Source organism: Seriola aureovittata, chromosome 3, assembly GCF_021018895.1.
Source record: "Seriola aureovittata isolate HTS-2021-v1 ecotype China chromosome 3, ASM2101889v1, whole genome shotgun sequence".
NCBI lineage: Eukaryota > Metazoa > Chordata > Actinopteri > Carangiformes > Carangidae > Seriola > Seriola aureovittata.
In genome coordinates, this window is record NC_079366.1 from 22260935 (window position 1) to 22285890 (window position 24956).

General features: G+C 38.2%; 1 long non-coding RNA gene across 1 annotated transcript; it reads right to left on the reverse strand.

The window, feature by feature from the left end:
* Positions 1 to 386: 386 nt before the first annotated feature.
* LOC130164942 (uncharacterized) lies at positions 387 to 12757 on the reverse strand. Its single transcript, XR_008826673.1, has 3 exons — positions 12433 to 12757; positions 10552 to 10666; positions 387 to 470 (listed from the first exon to the last, which is right to left on the reverse strand). It is a non-coding gene; the product is annotated as an uncharacterized LOC130164942 (long non-coding RNA).
* Positions 12758 to 24956: the final 12199 nt, after the last annotated feature.

Genomic DNA, 24956 nt, shown 5'->3' on the forward strand with positions numbered 1-24956 from the left:
CATGCAGATTAAATGTTAAAAGAGAGTCTGTCTTTACAGTATTAAATACTGTACTGTCTGTCTGGTGGACTAAAACGGTAACAAGATGACCTGTAGATGAGAGACCAGGGAGGAAGTTATGTGAAGGCAATCTAGTTCTATATTAAGATGTATAGTGAAGCACAGTGGATGAGAAAGGATAAGAAAGAGAAAGAAGAAGTAAAAGCAAATACGACAGCTTCAAATACTGAGACACCCTGCGGCTTTCACCATAAGCAATGCTAATTTTAGAATGGAGCACAAGACAGTGTGGACAAGTGTTTGATTATTATAACTTCAAATTACCTGAACATACAGATAAATAGCTCCAAACAGTACAAAACAATCATGTTTTAATAAGTATTATTATTTTTCAAGCAATCCAGTGCACTTCCTCAGTCAAACACAGCATCCCAAATGGTGACCAGTGTTTTTCTACACCCAGTCAAAGCCTGCAAGAGTAAGTATAAGCTTTTAAAGCTGAGGACTTTCTCTCATACATCATTGCAAATTTAATACTTTTCTGACTGCTGATCACACAAAATAAGTCATTTTAACTGAAACTTTAGTGTAAGACTAAATTATGAAGCTACAATAATAATATTTAGATTACCTGATAATGATTATAGATGTAGTAAAAGTTCATGATTTCAAATTACTATAACTTTGATTTTCAATGACAAATGTAAAACACTTAAATCACATCTTAAAAAAACATTCATACATCCTTACAGGTAATATGTAGGTGTTTTCACTGCAGTGTTGCATCAGTGAATGAATATGGTTTTGTGTAGAACGGGTGGGGAAAACTAATGATATGTACGCAGATGACAGGGAGCATAATATTCAACTATATTCACAGAAACACTCTAGTCCCTTTGCAGTGAACATTCCCAGTCCCTAATGTTCATCAGTTTATAATTTATCCATTCTGTTCCCAAAATCAGACACAATATTTTCAAACAGTGTTCAGACACCATTCTAACTGATCGCATTTTAGAAATCAAGTGTGGCTCACTGGTACACTTTTCTACCAGTGTTTGTTCTGAAGCACCACTGATTCTCTGTTACAGAATGTGTAAGGATGATGTACAAACAAATGGTCTTCTAGTACATGCAGTACATATGTGTGTAATGTAACAGACTTTGGCCACCAGAATTTACTGAACATCTGTTAATCACAATTTATACAACATTTAAAGCTACTTTTCTAACACTGCATGTCTTCCTTTCTCACAACCAGCTTCAAGCAGTGGAATTAAACAGTTTTTAATGTTTTTATAGCAATGACATGGTTTCTGTGTTTAATTCCTGCAGCCTAATTGTTACTTAATTACATCTTGAAACAATCTAATTTAGTGCTGTATTTTTTTGTTATCGTATATGAATTACTTTTCTTTTTCAATTAGGAGAAAAGTTACTAAATTTCATAAGTACAAGCATCATCCATTATTCATGGTAATGAAACCATAGCCTTGCATTGCACTCTTGACCACCTGTTGGGAACTTGCACTAAATATTTCACAGCTTTTCTCCCTTTTTAACCCTTTTTCTACAGGCCTTTGATGTTTTTGTTCCACATTCTTTCCTCCTTTTTCATCCTCACTGGAATAGCTGTGGAATAATCCTACAGTTTTCGCCTTTCATGCCTGAAACTTTGCATTGCATTTAACATTTGTCTGGAGAACATCCTTTTCCTTCTGTGTGAAAGATCATCTTTAATAAAAGTGGAGGGCTGAGAAGAGCTGTAAATCTGTACTAACCACACAGCGCTGAGGTCTCTGGGAGACTGATTAGCATCTGGGAGCCGGTGCATGGCTTCTTAATAATGAGAAGTGCTGGTTGGCTGCCGTGTGACTCACATCGGCCTTGATGCCGTTTCCCTGGTCGGTCAGGAATTATTGCGGCCTACATTTTTTCAGTGTCCATCATGGCAGGCAGCCATTCAAAGAACTTTTCACTTGAAAGGTTTTTTAATTTCTAACAATCTCGTCACTAGAATGGAGATGTGACTGTGTCTCCCTTCAGATTCGAGGATGCTCCTGTGTGGCCATAGCTTGGCTACTATATTGCCATCACATATCCAAAGCATAGATTAAGAAAATGGCTCTATGCCTCCCATTTGAAAATATTAGAAATAATAATTTAGATTCTCAGCCTCTTTAACAAGAAATCTGTGATAAAAATTTGAGAGACATTCAAAATTATAACTGTCCAAGCAAATTAATGACTAGTTTAGGTGTACATCTAAGTAGAGAAAATAACGATTAGCTTAAAGTGTTTTACAGCAATAGAATGAAATAATTGTCGGTTGCACTGATTCCATTTTAATTAAGCAGGAAATTAAACTTATTTGTTAAGTTTAACTTGAATTAAAAACATAATTAATATAAGGATATACCCACGCATACCGATGTTTCTGCTCACAATTGATTGTTTCTCTGGTGTTTGGGCTTTATTTACACAAATTTAGAGGACTACATAATCTAACTAAATAATGATAATAATGATAAATGTATAATGATCAGAATGTGAAATTATGTATAATCAAGAGGATCAGTCAAGATCATTATTCTATATCTTGGCATTTTGTCAATTGGATCTTTATTTATTCAGTGAACTGACACTTTGTCTATGTAGATTTCAAAAGCATTAAAGCCATATCGGCAAAGTGAAAATTGTTTAGCATGTAATCAGTGTGGAGCTGACAGCAACCGTCGCCTCATAAGGGCCAACGTTTTTATGTGTGCCAATGAGTCCTAGTGCTATCTTCCTCTTCTGACATCACCAACAGTATGAAAACCACAGTGACATCAATGTAGATAAATATATTTACTTGCCATTACAGGAGTGTAACATAAGTAACAGACAGTTGTTGTGCAGTCTCTACTGCAACCAGCTCTTTATACCATCTATTGCCGCATGATCCATAAAAAAAAGTTTTTACACAATCAATCAAAATGCTCATTGTGCATGTAAATCCAGTTTGTATAGCTACAGCCACTAAGAATGGAAAACAGCAGAGGCCACTGAAAGAATCAAATATAGCATTTTTAAATACAAAGCCCCTTGCAGATCTGCCTAGAACTTACTCATGAACTCACACATTCTCACTTAGCAAGTTGTAGATACACCACCATATTGAAACACCTCAACCTACACTAACTTATGCAAAGGAAGGTACTTTAGGGAAACTATGAGCAGTATCAGTTTAATACTTCTGGCATAAACATGTTAATGTTGCCATTTAAATGCAAGGAAAGTTAACAAGACGTCTAGAGCACACATGTTTAACTGTATGACTTTCGGTTGTCGTCGTATGTCTGCCTGACATAAGACTGATATATGTCTGCCTGATGGAACAGATGCTGAGTGTTGTCAACATTTGCATGGGCGCATCAACTGTTTACCTTTCAAGTCTATTTTTCCAATTTACACACTAACTACATTGATTGTGCACTGGGCTGTGAGCGCTGTCACAATACTCACGAGGGTACAGCAGTACAGTCACTGAACAAGCTTGAATTTATTTATTTTCCTTTGTTACCTACTAAGGCCTTTAAATACTTTAAAAATGAATGATAGAGAGCAGTCAGGCAATTTCATAGTTTTATGCGACACAAACTGCATGAATGTCAGTTTGCAAATATCAAGCATGTCTGCTTAGAAAAGGGTTTGGGTTCCACTTAAACCCGACTTGACCTAGTCCCATCTGTAAGTGGGTGGGTCATATTTGCTGATAAACTTTTTTAGTATAACTGAAAAATGTTGGTTTGAAATACTAATCATTTCTCTACCGAATGCTATTTAAGGAGCATACCCTCTTAGCCATTCATGATGTTGCTGTGATATTTAACTTGTAACCACTAATTTTCTAATAATCACATAATCATACTATATATTCCTCTATTGTTTAACAGAAGCATCACGTAATAATACTATGCAGTTACAGTATAATTTCTATCATACAACAATGACAGTGATTGTGATGCATCGTAACATATTCTTAAAGAAATTCTTAAGTCTTCTGCCCTGGTGTCAGGTTTGACTCGATGATGTGGTGTATCCATGATTTTTCTTTTTTGTCTATTCCCTGGACAAAAAAGGAAAAGATCTAAACCTTTTCTTTTCGACTGAATTTACATCTTCTCCTCATTTCTCCTGCTTTCTTACCAAGAGAATTCTAATGAAGGGCAGAGTCAGATATCTACAGGGATACAAGAGGACCTGGAGATAGGAGAGAATGCAGCCACTGATGGCAGGAAATTTCCATAAAAGTACAATCAGGTTGGAATTTTAAAAGTGAATGTTTAAGTAGTCTAAGAGTTGGGCTTTGATTCACACTCTGATCAAACCCAAGACATCTCATTCAGAGAATAATGATTTTTTTACCCTTAATTTTTCTGTTTCTGTCTCATCTGTGAGCTTACAGGTAGAGCAAAGCCCAGTGGTATTGTTTTCCCTCCAGTACTTGAGCACAGGAGCCTTTCTTCTGCCAGATTAGACAAGGCCAAAAAGAATGGCAAATGTAGATATGCCCCGTTATTAGTGGTTGACTACAGAGTGAAGATTCAGGCCCAATCCACTGAATGCATTTCATGTCCCCTCCAACACTGGATTGCAAGTAAATAAATATGTATTTTTTATATATTTTCATTTGAAATGTGGAGGAAAACAGTCTTCCTTTTGTGCATATGTTCCCATGCATATGAGGATGTTACAGAATATCAAATATCTATTGTTGCTGTTCACAAAAATAACGGACAACACTGTGGTGGGAAGAAAGATGCTTCCATGTGAGAAAAGCAGTTATTTGGACCATGGTGTCCTTCATAACCCTTGAAAAGCACAAGAGCATTTTTACTCAAAAACTGTCAATTTTAAAGTTCCATTTTCTGAGTATTTCCATTTAGTGAGACACTTTTTGACTAGTAATTCAAATGGAAATTTCACTCTTTTTTTCTCCTTTGTCTCTTTGCAGAGAAAGGTTCTGCACCATCAAATGCACGATACGTTGAAGAGGCATCAAAAGGTCAAGACGCACAGTCGAAAGGAGGAACGGAGTGCTACAGCAGTCAACTTTTCCACCAGCTACTTTAACAACCCTCACAGAAACTGCAAAGAAAATGTAACAATTATGTGTTATGTACATAATTAGAGGCTGTTGTTACTTTAAATAATTACACATTTTCCACCATTAAACCCTGTAATAGGCAGAATGCTGTGTCATTCTAACATTCAATTAAGGTACTTCTACTTTTTACTTTGGGATGAACGGCTACTTATTTAATTAATGTGCATTGTCTTAATTTGACCGGAACTGTCTGCTACGAAGCCACACTGCAATGCTTAGTATGTTCAACCGTGTAGACCCTATATTTCTGTAGTGGTGTTGATAAAGTGAAGGAAACTTTGTTTAAACTAGGTAGGAGGCTAGTACTGCACATAGTGTAGGTCTATACATTTTTAGTTTCAAATGTGATCTGTCAGACATACGTGTTTTTGCTGCAAGCTATTACTCTTTCATGGCCCCTTTTTGGAGAGAAGGTTCCTGACCAATTATTTTTAGACAGATGCAGGGATGCAGAATGACTAGAAGCATCAGTTTTTTTTCCAGATGATGCCTAAGGTAAGGGGAGAATGGCCAGAGGCTACGGCACCCCTCCAGGGACACAGAGGGCTTATAAACTGTGAAACTGACATATCTCATCCATTACTTTTGCTAAGTAAACCTTTAAAAACCTTGACAGTCCTCTACATGCTTTTCCCAACCTGTATAAATTTAGCATTTTATGAATTTGAAGTCATTTTTGAAGTATCGACCATGTATAATCTTGTGAATAATCACTGATCCAAGGATGAATAAAAGCACTCAAACTTAAAGTACCTCCTCATCTGCAAGCTTTCATATTTCTTTTAACATGTCTTATGTTACTTTTATGTAGTACAACTTTCCAAAATCAATACACTGTACACTTTCAGGATTAAATATGTTTTATCATATCAATATACACTTCCTTCACAAGCCTGTATTCACCCGAAGCCAATCAAAGTCTGGCCAGTCAAAGCAAGTTGTAGGGTTGTATATTTGAAGTGAGTTTGTTGATGTGGCGCCGCTGGCAGCAGGTAAAAAACTAGAAGAATAAAAAAGTCGCTCTTACTGCCGCCATGCAGGCTCCCTTGATGATCGGCCCTCGCAAACCAAAAAGCCTTGCAGGGTGCCTCCAGAAATGTTCTTTCAGTCACAGGGAAGCTGTCACTGCCCCCCTTCACAAGGTCACCATGTTTGAATGCTGTCACCTCCACTTAGAGCCAGGCAGCACAACAGACATCTCCCTGTAGCTTCATTCCAACCTTTCACAGACACTGTATGTATGCTATATATTCACGGCAGAGCTGTTGTCCGGCATGCGGTACTGCATCACTTTACCTACATAAGACAAAGTGTCAGGTCTAAAGTGTTTTGCTATTGTCTTTAGATACTCCTGTTGTTTGACAATTAGTATAATCACGATATCTATTATTTTATGTCTAATTTCTTATTAGTTTTTATTAAACTTTGAACGTCACCATGAAACATCTGCAAGTTCTCCTGCGTTTTCATGTCAATATGTTACTACTGACTACTACTTACTGATATCACATCACAACAGAGGCTGAAGCCGGTAAATGAAAGTTCCTGTATTCACTTTTTGAACCACCGTTGCGCACATCTGTCTGATGTGTCGAACTGTCTCTGGCAGCAGCATGGGAAAAAGCCAAAGACCTCAGTGACATGAAAAATGATTGTTACCCTATCCCTATAAATTGTGGTTTCTGTTTTTTTGTGTTCAAAAGTTCCAAACTATAGACATGAAGAGTTGGTTAATCACTACTAGCAACACTTTTCACATTACATGCTGCAATTTTCTACAAAAATGGAGCAATTAGTGGAGCTGTAACTACTAGGAGTTAAAGAAAAAACCTTAACTGTGACACACTGTCACCAGTTTGGATTTTCAACTCAAATGCTGGCTCTAGATCAGTCTGCGAGGGTCAACAGGGTAAACAGATATATAGTTCAAAGTGCTATGCAACATCAAAAAAGATCAATGTTTTTAAGGTCATTCTTATATCTGGGACTACAGTTGTCATTAGGGCACCATTAATTATTCAGCATACCCCAAGGTATACACAGAATGTCTTGAGCAAAAGTAAAGCACAAAAACAGGACAATACAATTCCCCAGTAGACAGAATGAAGGACTGAATTTCACTTGCCAGTTGTTCTAATTTGGACAACCATCAGTCATTGTTTGGGGGATGAAACAGTTGCGCAGTTTTGTCCACTTACATTTGCTGTCCCTTTTGTTTCGGTCTTTTCAGTTACAAGCAGTTATAATCCAAATAGAGGTAAATAGACATCAGAAATTCAGACTGACCTCTAGTACTCAGCAGACAATCTCTAATCAATATTGCTCATCTGGGTGCCTTTAGAAATGCCCTGAGGGCTTAATAGGTATTAGCATCTATGAGAATATAGCAGCACAATAAGAAAGGACATACATTAAAATGGGCACTTCTCATAGAGCACATCAGGCCTCTGCATGATGTAGCTGCAATGCTAAGGAGCCATTCAGTTAAATGTAATACTGCACTACAGCATATCCAAGCATAATTTACAAACTTCCTCCTGATTCAAACCTAATGTTGTCAATCATTAGACTTTTTTCTCTGTATCACAGTACACAGAGCAACAGAGGATAACAATTTAGGAAGTTACAACAATTTAGAGAACCAGTCTTAACTCAGAGTCACCTAACTGTCATGAAAACAGGTCAATAAAAGGCTACATGGTGCAGCCCTGTTTCTTCACCCTGGTGAAGGCTGCAACGCAGCTAATGCAGTCTGATACAACAGTCCTGCAATAAATCTCTCTGTTATGAAGGTTATTTTCTGTTCAGTTTTCGTTGAAACTATCTTAGAGGTGTTGCTTCAACTGTGTGATCATTTCGGAGGCTGTAGTTTGTGGAAGATGTGTTAATATACACTTTCAAGGCTTTAAAGACTAATGCAACACCATATGAATAATGTGTGCTGAAGTGTACTAAAGTGTGATCTGTACACATGACATCGATGTTAGGTGTGGTTACAGGTGCAGTGCTTGTGACTACAATGAAACACTCTTGTTCGGTGAAGTCAGGTGAAACGGATGTGAAACTTTAAACCACAAGAGGTCAACAAAACAATGGTTTTCAACCTGGCTTGCTTAGCAATAAATACTGATTAAATTCTTAGAATTCCACTGCAAACTAATGTACCACGCGCTTTTACAAAGCAGCTTATGTGCTGTAACAAGAGTCTTGGGGGTGGATTATTTGTACAGATAATTCTACATCCCCAGTGATTTTTTCTTATTAGTACATCCAGTTAAAACACAATTCCAGAGGTGGTGAGTTTCAACACACAAGGGATGTCTGCAAAAATCCCTGGTGTAAACCTGAGCAGATACATATTCTTGTTTTAAAATGAGGATAAAAAGTCAGAGCATAAAAACTAATTAGCTCATGTAAACACACCTACAGAGGAGCAGAAATGGGATTGTCATCTTAGTGGATGGCTCATCCTGACTTTTTGTTAATATAGCTACAATCTTCTCAATCTAAAAAACAAACACCTTAAACTATGTAATTTATGTAGCAACCAGAGTTTGGCAGCTATAAATTAACCCATTTTTGTGGCACAACACACATTGCTTCCAACCTCTCTACCTAGCGGTTCTTCATTATTTCTAAACAGAGGAGGTCAAGTGGCAGCCTCTTCTGAAAATCAAAACCTTGGAAGTGATGCGACAGTGATGTACCACATCACTTCATGTCAGTCAACAGAATGAACTTCAGCTTGATTTTCCCCTGTGGGTATTTAGAGCACTGGACCAAGGGAACCAAACTACAGGTCTGAAAGCAAAAGATAAACAACCTATTATGTCTGATATTAATAGATTTGAGGTTGAGCGTAATTACAAGTTAAGCATTTAATGGCAAGAGAGACAAAAAGAAGTACAAATGATTGCAGTTTGTCATCCTTAGTGTATGTGAGAAGAGAGTCCAGCATTGAAACAAAGCCCCTCACAAAGCTGCACAGTGTTGTTTGAGTTTTACTGAGTATGGGCAGCTGCATCAATATTTAGCTTCTCCACCACCTCACCTCTTCTACAGATAAAAGCAAGTGGAGGCCAGAGTACAAGGAGAGACCACCTCTCCCAGTGATGCTAATTATCCCTGTTTGCTATCTGGGTAGCTCCCAGGCATTCTGATTGGACTTACTTGACAAAATAAATAAATGATCATCATAAAAATATAATGCCACCTCTCTGACCTTTCCCCATACTCAGGCCATGTTAGCAAAGGTATAGTGGAGCAAACATCGTTAGAATCTTTTGTTCTTATGTTAGATACTTTCTCACTCTTAAACCATTATTGATACCTGCCAGGGAGAACCTTGTGTGCGTTCCTCACTGAGGCTTTGCCAGCTGCTTCTTGTTAACCTTTTTGTCTTTGATTACACTCAACAGTAGTAAGATATATCTAAGATAAATACAGTATATAAGATTTGCTGTACCAGAGCAGAACTTGCCTGGGAGCTTGTGAGTATTCACACACCACAGCAATGTGTGAGGGATAGAGCCCTGCTGTATTTAACTGTTACTAGTTAAACCTTCAGTAACTGAATGTTGACTACTTGGGGGCAGCGGAAACAAGTTAGAAACTCAATAAACAAACTAGAAACTCCTTTGCCTGCTTACACATTGAACAGCAGATACAGAGTAACATTCATTTGGAGATGCGTTTTTGTCCATTTAAGTTTCATAATCACTCTCCTTTTAGCTCAGTTTTGGTCTCAAACAACTCCTAAGCGAATGATCTGGCTCTGATAAACATTTCAGTTTGTTCACCAGCTAGTCTCTAACTTTGTCTGTCTGATTTTTGGTGCTGGTTAGGCAGAGTACAGTTGGTTTATCTTAATTTTTTAGCTAAAAACAACACAGACGAAAGTGGTAAGAGTAAGACAAGCACTATGTTGCTGGTTGCAAAACCAAAACAATAAGCTAATAATTACTATAAACCCCCCCCCCCCCCCCCATAAACCTGAGGGGACCACCTGCATAATCCATGATAGTCCAACTCTGTGGGTTCATCAGTACAAATAAGAGGTCTTTTTCACAGCAGACATTTGGACTTGGAAAAAGAAGAGGTGTTACTAACAACATTAACAATGGCTCGGCTCCATTCAAGTGCTGCAGTAAAACATGACGGTGTACAATACCTGGACCCTGAAACTGAGGCAGCTAATTGGAATTCAACCCACAAAAAACTGTATTGTTTACACCTGTTCCTTTCCTTCTATGACATGTCAAAATGTCTGCTGTGAAAAAGACCTTTTGTAAGCCATTGTTGTTGCTTGGGAGCATGGAGGGCTGAGACAAATGCCAACTTGATGGCAAACCACTGCAAACTACCAAACAGAATTTCACATGCACAGTGTTAGTACTCACAAGCTGATGGAAGATCACAGTGAAGAGATGTGAGCCACTTGAGCGATGGAAAGCTGGCGACAAATGGCAGAAGACATCCAGTCCTCCCGGGGTCCAAGGAGAGCTTCTTGGTCTTCTGTGTAATGAACATGCAACACGCATGTCCTTAGTCAGTAAAATCATCCTTGAAGTCCTTCAGTGACATCACTATTTAGTGCCATACACCATTTTGAAAGGCAGAAACAATGCACCGGGTCCATAAACAACCAAGGCTAAGTCACTGTCTTTTCAGGAATCAGTTACCAAGTGAAGCAAATTTCCATCCACTGACCAGCTGTCTCACCTTAACTCTAACGAGCTAGAGATACAGTAGTAAGGGATTGAATGCAACATCAACACTGCCCCTACTTAATCACTTACATGCTTTTAAAAAAGCAATCTGGAGAGCAATCCAGAGTAAACATGAATAAGAAATTTAAATATACCCATAAACACTTTGATATAATTTCCATTGAGTACAGGTTCATCCCACAAAACAACAATATCACTGCAAAAGCCTTGTGAACTCTGTGCGTTCCCAACCTTTAACAGGATTAACAAAAACAATGGCACCTTCTGCATCTCCATGGACATTTTAATTTATAATATGCAACAATTTACAACATGTTTACTGAAAAGAATTGGAATTTGGATAAATGTTTATATAACTACTTGAAAACACAGCATTCCACAGTTGTGGAAAAAGTACTCAGATGCTTTAGTTAAGTAAAACTAGCAATACAGACTGTGAAAATACACCTTCAAAACTTTAGTTAGGTAGAAGTATGCAATCATCAAAATTTGAATAAAGTAAAAAGTACTAATTATGCAAAAAAGTGGTCCCTGTCAATGTTATACTATTATATATTATATTTTTGGATCAATATTACTGGTGCATTAATGTGTATGTTATATTTTACTGCTGTAGTTGTTTAAGGTTTCACTAATTTTGACTAGAAAGATCATGGTATGTTTGCAGGATCACTGTTCTGTGAGAACCACATATCTCTATTCGTTTTTCATGAGCTGACAAAACCAGCCTGTACCAGATTTGTAACTGTGCATTTTAAAATTTTCTAATAGTTTAGTTTAAGAAATAATAGAATTGTATCAACCCATAAAGAAACACTTAATCCACTTAATCAGAAAAAGTCTGATTCAAAATCACCAGATTAGGGGATAGTTCGTGGTAGACAGTAATCACTGAACAGGAAAGGTATAGAAATTGATCTGAAAACTAATAACTAGTAGTTAGTAACTACTGCTGTCAAAAAATAAAGTGGAGTAAGAAGCACAATATTTCCCTCTGAAATGTACTGGAGTAGATGAATAACATGAATGCAGATAAAACTCCATAAAGTCAACATACCAACGTAAAAGTATCTTGTAAGTAGCTCAGCTAACTTAGTCACATCCCACCACTGCCATTAGGTAACAGTATACCAATAAGACCGAAGAAGAGTCTGTCAACGATCGTCACTGCCACTAGGTCATGCACTACACCATCAGCATCTGAGACCAAAACAAATGCTTCGTTACCATGTCCCACCCTGCGGCAGCTAGGTGTCACGAAGCCCAGTGAAAGCAGCCACTAAACACACAACAAGAAGTACGACTGAATAGAGTTACCCTGTGTACACCCAACAATAAACAATCTAGCTACAACCGTTAGCCCGCGCAAGCATTGCCTTGGTGTGCTCCACAGTTATGCTAGCCTTAAGCCAGCTAGCGATAGCGACGTTTGCCAAACATTCATAATATGGGTATCAGCAAGTTAGCTAACGTTATCATGTCTACTTAGCCGGTCACTAACGAAAACAGACAGAAAACACTGTAACCTTATTTTGCCATCAAGTTACTTACACATTGAAGAGAAGAAAAGCCAGTTCCAAGTCAAGCTAAAGTCCTCTAGCAGCTCCTAGGGTTCTCCATCTCGGTAAAGCCAGACCAATGTACTTGGACTGGGGATGAACTTCAGGCTTGGACTTGACCGCAGGGCCTAGTCGCACTAAAAACTTTAAAAAACTTTTTGGATGTCTTGACAGGCCACCAGCAGACGGGGATTTGGGAGCTGGTACTCCCCATGGCCAGTCCAACAGTGCTCTGGTCTTATCTTTTTCATTGTCAGACAAAATTGATTTTAGACAAAAACATGGTTTCTTCAGTGAGGGAAATTCTGGATGGTCGTTTTCACCTGTGCACTGGTACTGCTCTGTGTCATCTCACCTGTGGGCGGTCCCTGTGTGTTTATAATGGAGGGAAGGGCCAGTGGTTTAACAGATGGGACTCACATGCACTAACATGCACGGGCGGCCAAACAAGATCCCAGACCAGAGACTTATCTGAGTAGAGTGCCATTACTCCACTATATCTTTGTATAGAAAACAGTTGTTTGCTGCTATATTGTTTAAAATCTCATTTACCTTTAACAACCTTTTCCAAGGCAGTACCTCAAATTCATATCTACAGAAGTTCTGTTTAACTTGTCACTAGCATTATTGTGAGCATTAACTAGTACAAACTACCATATTTGACAGTTAGTACGCCACTAACAAAGTAAAAGCTATGCTATCAATCTTAACTGCTAACTGCAATTATCAGTTTTTGTTTTCTTCTTCTTCCTGCTCCTCCTCCTCTTTTTCTTCTTCTTCTTCTTCTCAATGTTTTAGGTGCTTTTATGACTGGCATGGAGTGTAGCTCCGAATTTTATAGTAAATCTAAATTAGAAAATATAATTGAAATGATACACATTGAACCACACATGTACAATTTTAGCTCACTGATTTGGATATAAACTAATATTTATGACACTTTATGGCAAACATCAGCAATAAGGTTCAACCATAGACCCGTTTTTTCATAATTTTTCATGTAACACTATTGTATCCTTTCAGTAGGTTCTGTCTTTTTTATTTTTTTAATTAATTAAAGGCTGACAGGTATAGTTGCGTATGTGAATCCTCATTTATCAAAACTTGACTTACAACCATGAACATTGTTGCCCAGTGAGACAAGTAATTAGTAGGTTTTACATTAATAACCAACAGACCTTCTTCATGTTGGTTGAATGAAAATACTGTTGTTGAAATCTGTTATGGTAAAATAGGCTAAATTATTAACCCATGTTATTTATCTCATAAGCTTGTTAGACTTTTTTACATTACTTTTTTTACAATTTACATGGGCCTTGTATTTATTATCTCAAGTAGATCTGAAAATAAATGTAAACATTTTAATGCTAAACTATGAAAGGGAAGACTTCAGCTGCTGTCAGGGAGCCAAATATTTTTGTTGAAGAGCCAGATTTGGCCCACTGGCCGCTGTTTGCCTACCACTGCTTTATAGACTAATGAGTCTGTATCTGACCCTTGCCTGAAACTATTTACAAATAAAGATGGGTACATTTATCACACCACCGGATCAGGAGATAGGGTACATTCTAGTTTAAATTCAACAAAATCGAATAAAAAATATTATAATAATGATACCAGTACCAATGATACCAATAAAAATGATTAAAACCTATAACAAACAACTTACGATACAGTTTATATACTTTTGCTAATGCTTTATTTAATATTTAGGCCTTCCACAATATTTGATAATGCACTCCTACAAAACGGGACGCTTCTGCTGTACCACTTTCAAGAGAGCTGCAAATGCTTTCAAGTAAATTACATATAATATGTTTAGTTGAATACAAATAATAATGTTGTTCAGCACATACACCGTACTATGTGAATACTCTAGTTGCTTTGATGTGAAACAGCAATTTAATGATTGAGATTCAAGATTATGAACTGATGCACCTACCTACTCCCTCTACCTATGCATTCGTAGCACCCCTTCCGATGGGATGACACACTAACAGCACTCTGGCATGGACAGGGGAAGCTTGCCGCAGTGGCTGGGACTTTGCAGTTTTCATAGGCCATAGGACAGCCCCTAGAAGCCAGCTTTTTCGCCTCGCTTGCCTGTCTGTCATTCTCTTTCTCTCTGGCTCAGAGGCTCACTTTATTGTCTCTGTCAGTTGTGAGCCGGTGGTTTGCCTCCACTCACTGTCACCCCTCTGTCAGGCCCTGACCGATAAAGCTAGCACCAGCGCCAATCTCCCTTCTTCAGCTCCGTTGGCTGTTCCTGGACTCCATTCCACCACTAATTAGCTCTTCAGAGATTTCTCTTCATGGAAACAGGGGGCTGGTGGTGAAGTGTTGGGGGCTTGAGAGGCGGGCTGGGGTAAGGAGGGAAGAGGCAGAAGGATGTAGAGGAGTGTGTGTGGAGGAGCAACTCTTATTGGATATCATGGCTCCAATGATAGTGCTCTGGTATTTGTACTGACAGACCTATGGAGTCTAGATAGATAGATAGATAGATAGATAGATAGATAGATAGATAGATAGATAGATAGATAGATAGATAGATAGATAGATAGATAGATAGATAGATAGATAGATAGATAGATAGATAGATAGATAGATGCTCTGAAGTACAACCTGCAAAGTGTCTTAAAGCTTTGGGCAAAGAGGAGATGATGTGCAGAGGTGTCTGCGTCTGGTGTCTCACTAATGTCCTGCCTCTGCCGGGCCAACATGACCACTGCAAGTCCTCAGGTGATTAACATGTTGGCAGGGGTTCCTACATGAAAAGACCCCTGTTTCTTTGTCTTCTGGTGTGTAAATATTGTGCTAGTGGAATATGAAAGTAGTGCAACTATAAGGTACAAAAACATAGGGAAAAAAGATCAAGAGTGGGTCTCACATCAAGGAGGACCCTGAGGATGTCTTTGTTGTCAACTTCAGAAGGGGGAAGAGAGCAGCAGAGGAGGAAACTGGCAGAAGGGGGAAAGATGCCAGAGAGAGCTCAAAGGATTCGGTCTGGGCAAGGTGATCGGTATTCCTCGGCAGTCTGCCTTCTGGCTCAGATCAGTGGGAGTAAGCTGGCAGCCAAGCCAGAGGGCATAACAGCACAAACACACCTTCAGCACTACACTGCTAGAGGCTCGGCTTCACAATCTGGAGGGGCGGGAGTTGAAGGGAGAGACTGAGGGAAGAGCAAGAGAAAATAAATACACTGTAATTATCTTCAAATCATCAACCACTGACATCCATTGTAAATATGTGCATGCGTGTATGAGCATGAATTCCAGTAAAGGCCATAACGCATCACCTACAGTTGTGTCAAAACAATAGTTTGTTAGATGGGACTCAGATGTGGGTTTTGTGCGGTGAAGGTACTGAGGCCACCAGTCAGGCAGACTCATCCTCAGGCCAGCAATGTCATATCTACTCACATCATCACCTCATTCTTGGATGAAGTCCAAACACCCTCAATGTGTGACGAGTGGAGCGACTCTACCCCTCTTCAAGGACTTCCTACCGCCATGCTGGGACACAAGCCTGACACACTCCTTGCATTAGACACCTACATGGCCCTAGCTGATGTTCTGCTACAGCTCTGACTAAAGGTCTAAACAGTTACCTGATGGGTGGGCAGAACTGGGCAGGGCGCACCAATGAAGTGTTCACACACACACATAAAGTGTTGTGACAGGTACCAGATGTCCTGGCAAAGGCCAGCTGTCTCCACGGACGACCACTTCACACACACACATGGGCACAAGCATGCACACACACACACACACACACACACACACACACACACACACGCATACACACACATATTGCACTTGGCCCTGATGTAAATTCCATGCAGTGTGTGTCCCAAAGCACCTGTGGTCAGGCACACAGTAAGTGTACTGTCCATTCTGCTATCACGCTAATGCCCTGCTACACATTTAGCTTCGTACCCAAGAAAAACAAAATACCTATCTTTTGAAGATTTTGGCCTTCTGATGATAAAAAAAAACAAAAAACAATATTCCCCCAAATCATCGAATGATATCATATGATGTTACATATGATGTAACACCCTGACGAAAACACAACAGAGGATTCTCTTGGCAGTCCGGAGAAGACCCAATCACTTTTTACATAGAAGTCAGTTCTGTTTATTCTTAAACTCCTACAGACACCTTCACCTTCTCATGCCCTCATTTAAAGTCCATTCTCTGAAAACTGACATTTTCATCCACCGTATTAGTCCATGGTCAAGTCCTCCTTTTGTGTTTTATTTCATATTTATTTGGCTTTCTGAAATGTGAAATATATCTACAATGCATGTCTCATCTTGTGCTCACGACACCAAATTGATGCCTCACAAAATTTCAATTGTATATTAACATCCTTAATTTACCATTGGTAAATTTACCATTTACCATTTAGTATAAGGGTGTAAACTGGGGTATATGAAATCTAATCAGTAAACAAACAGCCTTGAAAATTAAAAAGCTACTTCAGATTGTTTTTGTCTTTTCTAAAAGCGCACAAATCAGTTTGGCATTTGTAATGAGATTCATGTAGAAGAGTGTTAATGGTGCGTTATAGGTATGTTATTTTAAAACCCTTCTGAAAACTGTCTGTTACTGAATACATTACATTACAAAAGCACTATGTCCATTTCAAGGTGCTTCAAGTTGATACATAGTGTCTGTTGGTTCTGCATCTGGTCAGTACATTATCCCTGCAAACGTGCAGAACATTGATTATTCTGCATAACAAATTAAATGTCTATTTTACTGGGCATAAGTTCAGTGCCATCAATACAAAAATTGCTCTTTCATATAAATATGTATAGACTTTTAACTTATGTTATGGATTTGGACACAAACGTAAAACCAACTTGGTTTAAGTAAACATTAAATTCTAAAACTATCTCTAAATCTTCTCTTTCACTGTTTATACCAAATATAATTACATACTCATAAAGTCAGACCTTGAGTTTCTGTTAGACCCAATGTGTAGAGAAACTAATTTAAGAGATACGACTACATTTTTAATGTGCTAAATCCAATACGCATTTAATGATGAATAATCTTCATTATTATTCTATATCTTAGATAATGTAGTGTTGTAATTGATCAATACGATGCCATCTTGAACCTTCAGTAATATCCGTGGAGACTTTGGAGAGCATCACTCTTCAAGGCTGCGCCGAAAAAATAACTAAAGTATCATCCGATGCCGTCTCGGCTCAAATTGCCATTCTGCCTGTGCAGTTCAACCTCATGAACAGATCATAACCAAGTTCTCTCCTTTGGATGGAAAAAAGAAAAGTCCTTGCTGTTTTAAGGTTTTAAGTGGAATCTTAATGTGTGTTTTTCCTCTACTGAACAACCCTTATATTTCCTGCCGCACAAGGTCAACACATTCACATGGCCTGAGATGGAATTAAATAAATAACTGCAAGAAACAATTAGCAATGCATCAATAGTCAGATCAATAGTGATGTTGGTAATTATCACTTTTGGGATAGGGGAGATGGTTTTTCCTTATTGATGCCCTCTAATTCACGGGTATAACCTCAGGGCCTGCAGAATAAATCAAAACACATCAAGGTAAACCACATTCCCAGTTCCTTTATGACAGATGTGAATAAATATTGCCCTGTAATTTAAAATATTAAAACCTGAACTTAGCATGCATGAACATGATGTTATGGTCATCATGAACTGTTTTATATTTTGACACCGGCTTTGATTAGGTCTTTATGCTTCAAACAGTGAGTGCTGATTTATTTTTGTTAAAGGCTGGTGAAAACCTATAAAATAAATTCAATAAATGCAATCAATTTATAATCAATTCAAGAATGTTGTTTGAAATAATCAGATTATTGAGAAAAAGGGTGAATATGTTTTATGTGAATAAAACAACAGTGAATTTGTGATTTTTATTTCAAGGGAGAGCTAATATCCACGATCCTTTTTATGATTTTTATGTGTTGTTTAATCAATATTTCTCATATCAATGACACTACTATATTTTATTATTTGAGTAAAACAAATTGTTTGGAATTAAATCCAGTTCACTTAAGGCCCCTTCACTTAAAAAAATCCCCGCTCTGGCATATTGTCTAATGAAATATGACACCTTATTTAATTTTAGACAATTTATATCAGGCTGAATGAAGAAGCAGAAGCTAAATCAACTCTGACCCAACCAGATCCCCGAGCCAGTTACACTCTATCACATTAAAACTTATCACAGTAAGTAAAAAATAGTGTCCTTTGCTCTACACCAGAGCAAAAAGCCAAACTCCCAGCACATTTAACCAATCACTTATGTGCTACATCTAATTGGTAGTGTGTTTCACAGAACTGCACTCCAATTAAATTGTAGCCATGGAAGGCTGGAAGGCCCTGGAAAGAGTTGAACATTTTTATTCCATCCATTTACTTTTTAAACACAAGCCTTGTTAAGTTATGCGGCACTGAAACGGTGTACAGCTTCTGCAGGGGTCAAATAGTAAAAGAAAAAAAATCCAGAATAATGTGAATAACTAATGTTTGGGAATGAAAGGGATTAGAGGCAGTACAAGATTATTTGTCTTTCGAGAATATGACACCAGCGCTGTCTCAGCCAGTGTTTCATAATACTTATGATAGTGCAACTACTGTACTGGGTCTGCAACAAACAATTATTTTCATCACTGACTGATCTGCAGATCATTTTGTCAAACAATCAGTTAATTATTCGGATGATAAAATGTCAGGGAAATATTGAAAATGACTTATCACAAAATTCTGGAGATTCAAGGTTGCACCTTCGAAGCGATATTTTTCTCTGACAAACAGTCCAACACTGTATTTGTATCACAAAAGAAGAAAAAAAATCATCATATCTGAAAAGCTTGAACCAAATTTTTTTTTTAAACAATTATTAAAATACTGATTCATTTTCTGTCAGTATAATCTTTATTAATATAATATCTTGCTGTTCATTGATGATGTATCACCTATCTTATAACTAACTTCTTTTTAATTTGAAAGAAATGTGTACCCCTCTGTATAATTAAGGGTAAAGTTAGCGCTTTATTTCATACTATAAACAAAATCCAATTCATAACTATAAATAAAATGGACTTCAAAAGGTGCCAGAAACAGTGAAGATATCCACATTCAATGAAGATATGATTCTCCTTCATTCAACATTTCCCCTGTTGATGTGTCTTGTTCACCATTCAGCGTGCTCGCCCTTTCCCTCTTTATCTTTCCCTTGTGTTCGCTATACAAGATGCTGGTGCAATCCCTGACCATCAGCTCTCCCAAGAGAGGCCCATTTATTTTCAGTTAAACCAGAATAAGTTGGCTCAGGTTTTCAGCTTTAGGCCTAATTTTAGTTTTGTCCTAGCTTACCTCTGAGCTCTCCCAACAACCAGTCTCTCTCCAGACACACAGGAGAACATTGTGAGGCTGCACCATCTGAGCCTGGGCCCCTCAGGCCCCTGCGGTATCAATAATGCAGACATGACCACACTGATTGGAGGAGACAACTGGTGTTTAGAAAGAGCAAACCCAAAAGAGTGCTCCATCACTACACAAGTTAACTCTGCTCTCTGTTTGCCACTGATTCAGATGTACAACTGCTGGACTGATCGCTCGGCTTTGTTGCAAAAGCTGTGCCGCCGTGGACGTGGTAATGCGTGTACGGGCGTAGGCACGTGGGTGCACGTGCATGCACACACACCTAAGTGCGTGCACACACTCAGCCACCCAGGTGAGGGAAGGCACACACAACACCCAGCCTTGTTGATGGGTTCATTGATTTTTGAAGACCTCACTCCTTCTTCCCTTTTTCTTTGATTATTAATTCACAGAAGCAAAAGAGAACTGCCCAGTTCTTTTAAACCTTAACTGCTCACTGAAGTACCATCTATGGGAAAGATGTGCCCTACACTGGGTATGTATGTGTTTGATACAGGCAATTAATAATAAACCGATCATTTCAATTCATACAGTTTTTATTATTATTATAACAGACAGCATAGCGTTATAACAGCCCCGACATTAGTCCCCTCATATCACTCAGCATTGTCATATTACATACAATATACTATTTAAAACCAAAATATAAAATGAAAGATTAATTGGAGGATGTGCGTTTACAGGAATTCTGTGTCTATAGGATATATTGGCTGTAAAAACTACTTCCTCAACAGTCCAGTGTGATGATGATGAAATCAAAGTGTAAGTGCTGGGTAATGGCCAAAGGGTAAGAAGTGCTGGGTGTTGGGAAATAGCCAAGCTGACCGACGGGGCTCTGAGGAATTAAGATTTTCTCTGGCTGAAGGGTTTTTGAAAGTTATAAATGTATTTTCATATTGAGAGAATATAGTGTAATACTTTATATTCTGCATTTATCTTGGTTAATATATGGAAGAGAAGAATGTGATAATGTGAAGACGGAGAGAAAGCTCTGCCTGATCTTTTCCTTTTCTTCTTTTATGATCAAGTGTCCAGTTTTGTCATTTCCAAAATTATTCACTAGAGGGAGCAAAAACAAAGCTCTTTGGTCTCTCCACACTCAGAAGACAAAAACGGACAAAACACTCCAATGATTGTTTGTACTTGTTCCTTTATAATCAATTTCTGTATATAATCACTGAATCACTAAATCACTAAACACTGTACACAATGAGAGATGTACTGATTACTTTTCAAACTCTGTATATTATAGAAAGTCAGTTCACATACTTCATTCTGCGTTCCTCCTGCGCTACAGTTTCCATTAGACAAATAGTTCATGCTGGGAGACTGTCACACTTTGAAAACTTTTCATTTTGGATGAAGAACATTCACAAATGGCAGGAGGGGGGCGGGGGTTTAACATGGTTGTCTCCAAAGCGCAGCCACTGAATGTTTGTGCCTCCCAAAGATGATTTCACGAGGGGAGCGCAGCTCAATACTGCATGCTGGGATCTTTTTGATCAGTTGACTTAGCGGTGTTTGTTTGTCCAATGTTGTGATGCTGCTGATTAGTGAAGACGGATTAATGAATCATAAAAAGACACGTTAGAAGTGTCTTCTCTGAGGGACACATCCATTCATCTGCAAAAGAAACCCATAATACATTTTTCACTTTTCTCTGCATAATTAGACATATTGATGAATATTAACAATTAAGTCTTTCAAATGTCTTATTTTATCTGACGCCAGATAAAGACTGCTGCTCTTAGTGAATTAATTCCTGAGATGCTCCTTGCCGAAACATCTAAGATTCACCCAGAAGGCTGTGCTCTGCTTGCTCCATGCTAGTTGCTCTGGGCTCCCTACGCCTGTATCCCTCAACTAGCACCCACCCTTCCACTCTTCCTTTTTTCCTTTTTCCCCTTCGTGATTTTTTTTTTTTCTTTTTGCTTGTTTGATATATTTCTTTCCACCCCACCACCACCATATTCAAAGACTTATACAATATACATGTTCCATCTGGTCAAACTTGGTGAACTTAAATATACCTGTCAAGTGCAACTTTAAAGTTTCCCTCGCAACCTCTACTGGGTCTCGCCCAATCCACCAAGGCTTTAATTAAAAAGCAGCCCCAGTTCCAGGATGTGCTTCTAAATGAGGGAGTTTGCGCTGGCAGACGAGGAGCTGGGGTCTTGCAGTGGGACCCGGCTTGTGGCTTTCATCACTTCCACTCCACAGCTCTGAAGTTCCGGAGAGGCATCTGTCTGACTTGAATTGGAAAGATGGAGAGATGCACAGTGAGAGAAATTTAGAGAAAGGAGAAACTCAAGAAGCAAGACAGCGAGGAGGCGTAGAGGGGGGGTCGGTGGGGGGGGGGGGGGGGGGGGGTGGGGGGGGGGGGATTGATATCATGTTGGGGCTGATACCCTCCTTTTGTTCTGACTGTGCAGAAGGAAAGTGAAATGTTAAAGGTAGACTTTTTTCAGCATTAAGGCAGGACTTTTGCACTCAATGGATTTCTTCTTATGAAATGTAATTTGGTGAAAGAGCCAGCCATTTTCAACCATTCAACCAATTTTCAAACACTAAAAAAAATGTTTAACACTATTTTAAAATATAATCATTAATATAATTCATTACTTTGAAATATTTAAATGTTAAATTCACATGAGGCAATGCTGAAATAATCAGAAAGGTAATGACGAATTAGTTTAAAAGCATTAATTTTGCCTTTGTGGCCGTTTATATATTTCTGCAAATTGAAAAGTATTGACATTAATTGTAAATCAGTCTAATAAACATGCATGATGTAAGCGGAATAATTACAACATTATAACATTATCAAAAACACAAAAAGTCTATAGAAACAATCTTCTGTCTCAGGAAAGCATAGGAAGGATTGGGAGCCACTGCGGGATATTCCTGAAAACCAAGCAACTGTGACATCTAGTGGACATACCCTGAAAACACAGTATTACAGGAACATGTTGGAGAAATCTCTGTGCACCCATAAATAACTTGTCAGATTTTAGAGCTTGGAACTACAAAGTTGTAAGATATTTCATATCCCTATAGACAAAAGGCCCAAAATGGTTTTCTGACAGCAATAACATCCCCCAAGCATAGTAACATTCAAAAAATCATGAATATAGATGAAGATAGACTTCAAGCTCACAAATACTTCTTTTCTAGAAAGTGAGGTCAAATAAATCCAGAATTGAATAAGAAAATGTAACGTCTATTCTGTACATCAAAGCTAGGAAAGTTATTGTACAATAATGACAAATGCTTGCTGGAAGTGATCGGACCTCACATATCTAAGGATTGGACCAGTTGTTCCCAAACTGGGGTTGAGGGTCACAAGATCAATTTGAGGGAGTCACAAGATGATTAACAAGACAGGAAAGATGAAGAAACTCGTCTGCTGTTCATTTTTTCTAACCTTTCATCTTTGCTATTTTCTTCAAACTACTGGATATTTTAACTCCTTCCGACCTCTAAAACAAATTCAAGATATTTGACATATTTAGCCTAGATATTTTTTTTATTTCGATTTTGAATTCAAAAGTAGTGTTGAATGTTGAAAGCACTATGATTTCTCTAATTCTATTATTAGTTACTGTTCATAGAAACAGTCCTTTTATACTTTCAAATCAAAAAGCCCCAAATGACAGATTCCAGGCAGCGAGCCAAAGCCCACTGAACCCTGTGAAAGGTTAGAAATTTCTCATGAATGTCTCTAGCTGGTCTCCAAGTATGTTTTTCGTTTAAAGTCTGTGCTTCGGTAATTTATTGCCAATAAGACATTACACCAGAAGGGCATTTCCAAAAGCTATCAGTATATATGTGGCTCTGCTGCTCTAAGTTCAATGTCCTAGAGGACAGTACATTTCGGTCTGGAAGGATTACCCCAAGTATGGTTACACGATTGTTGCACAAATAAACACGATGACAGAAAAAAATTCTAAATATACTTTGCACATTTTCATCCTTTAACACACAGACAACTGGTAGATGTGCTCCAGCTGAATGATTATGTGTCTGTCTCCCCTATAGTGTCATTATATACATCAGCTGTTCCTCTCTGATGAGGGGCTTCAAAGTAGGGGTTCAAATAACAAATAGGCTACTTTAGGCAGTCACATCATTGCGTGGACAAATGGAGGGAATCAGTGCCATTATATAATCAGGCCCAGTTACCTGGTTTTGATTTTTTAAATCAAGATTGTATACAGGGCAGCTAATGGATTGTCGCTTCTACACAGTTTGAAGAGGAACACAAACACGTGCAGTCTTAAGTTGCTACATGATATGCACTAGGATTTGACCCTGTGTATTCCCTCTTCTCAAAGGAAGCTTATTGGCAGAAATTTTGTTTCAGATGGCATGATTTACCCTGACATGGTCTTTCTGTTTTTTCTTTTAACTCTTGTGATGCAACATTATCTTCACAGACAGCGAAATAACCATCTTCATTGTGCTCAATGAAGTTATTAAGTTTTTGTTTTCATAAATCAACTTTAATTTAACACAACTGCAAATATTAATACTTAATCTGTAAATAACAAAATAAACTCATTACAACCAAATAAAATATTTGCAATGCCAGAAAAGGTCACCACAGAAACTCCTCCCACCATTTTACAGCCGTCATTTTCACGAGATGTTTGTGTGATAGCCGCTACATTAATCCTTGAAAGTAAATAGAGCTCTGTTTAGGTAGCAGAATGCAGTTTATTTGTATTTATTTGCTGTAATTCAGAACAGAGTTTAGCGTTTGCTTGCCATTTGATCTTTTATCTTTAATCCTTTTCTCTTTGACCAAACTCAGTCATGCCATCGACACGCCAAGAAACCTTTCCAGCCTTCAAGCCCGCACCAATTAAGTGCTACCATATGCAGGGTAGAGGGTACTATTGAAGCAGTCATATGTTTGCAATTATGCACTACAGAAGCAATTACAAAGGCATTAGCATTTGGTTAGCATGAGTGAAAAAGCAAAACATTTTATGCTGAAAAAAACTTCAATGATTTTCCCTGATTTTCAAGGTAAAATAGTGAAACCTTTGTGTTTGGATGATTAGTG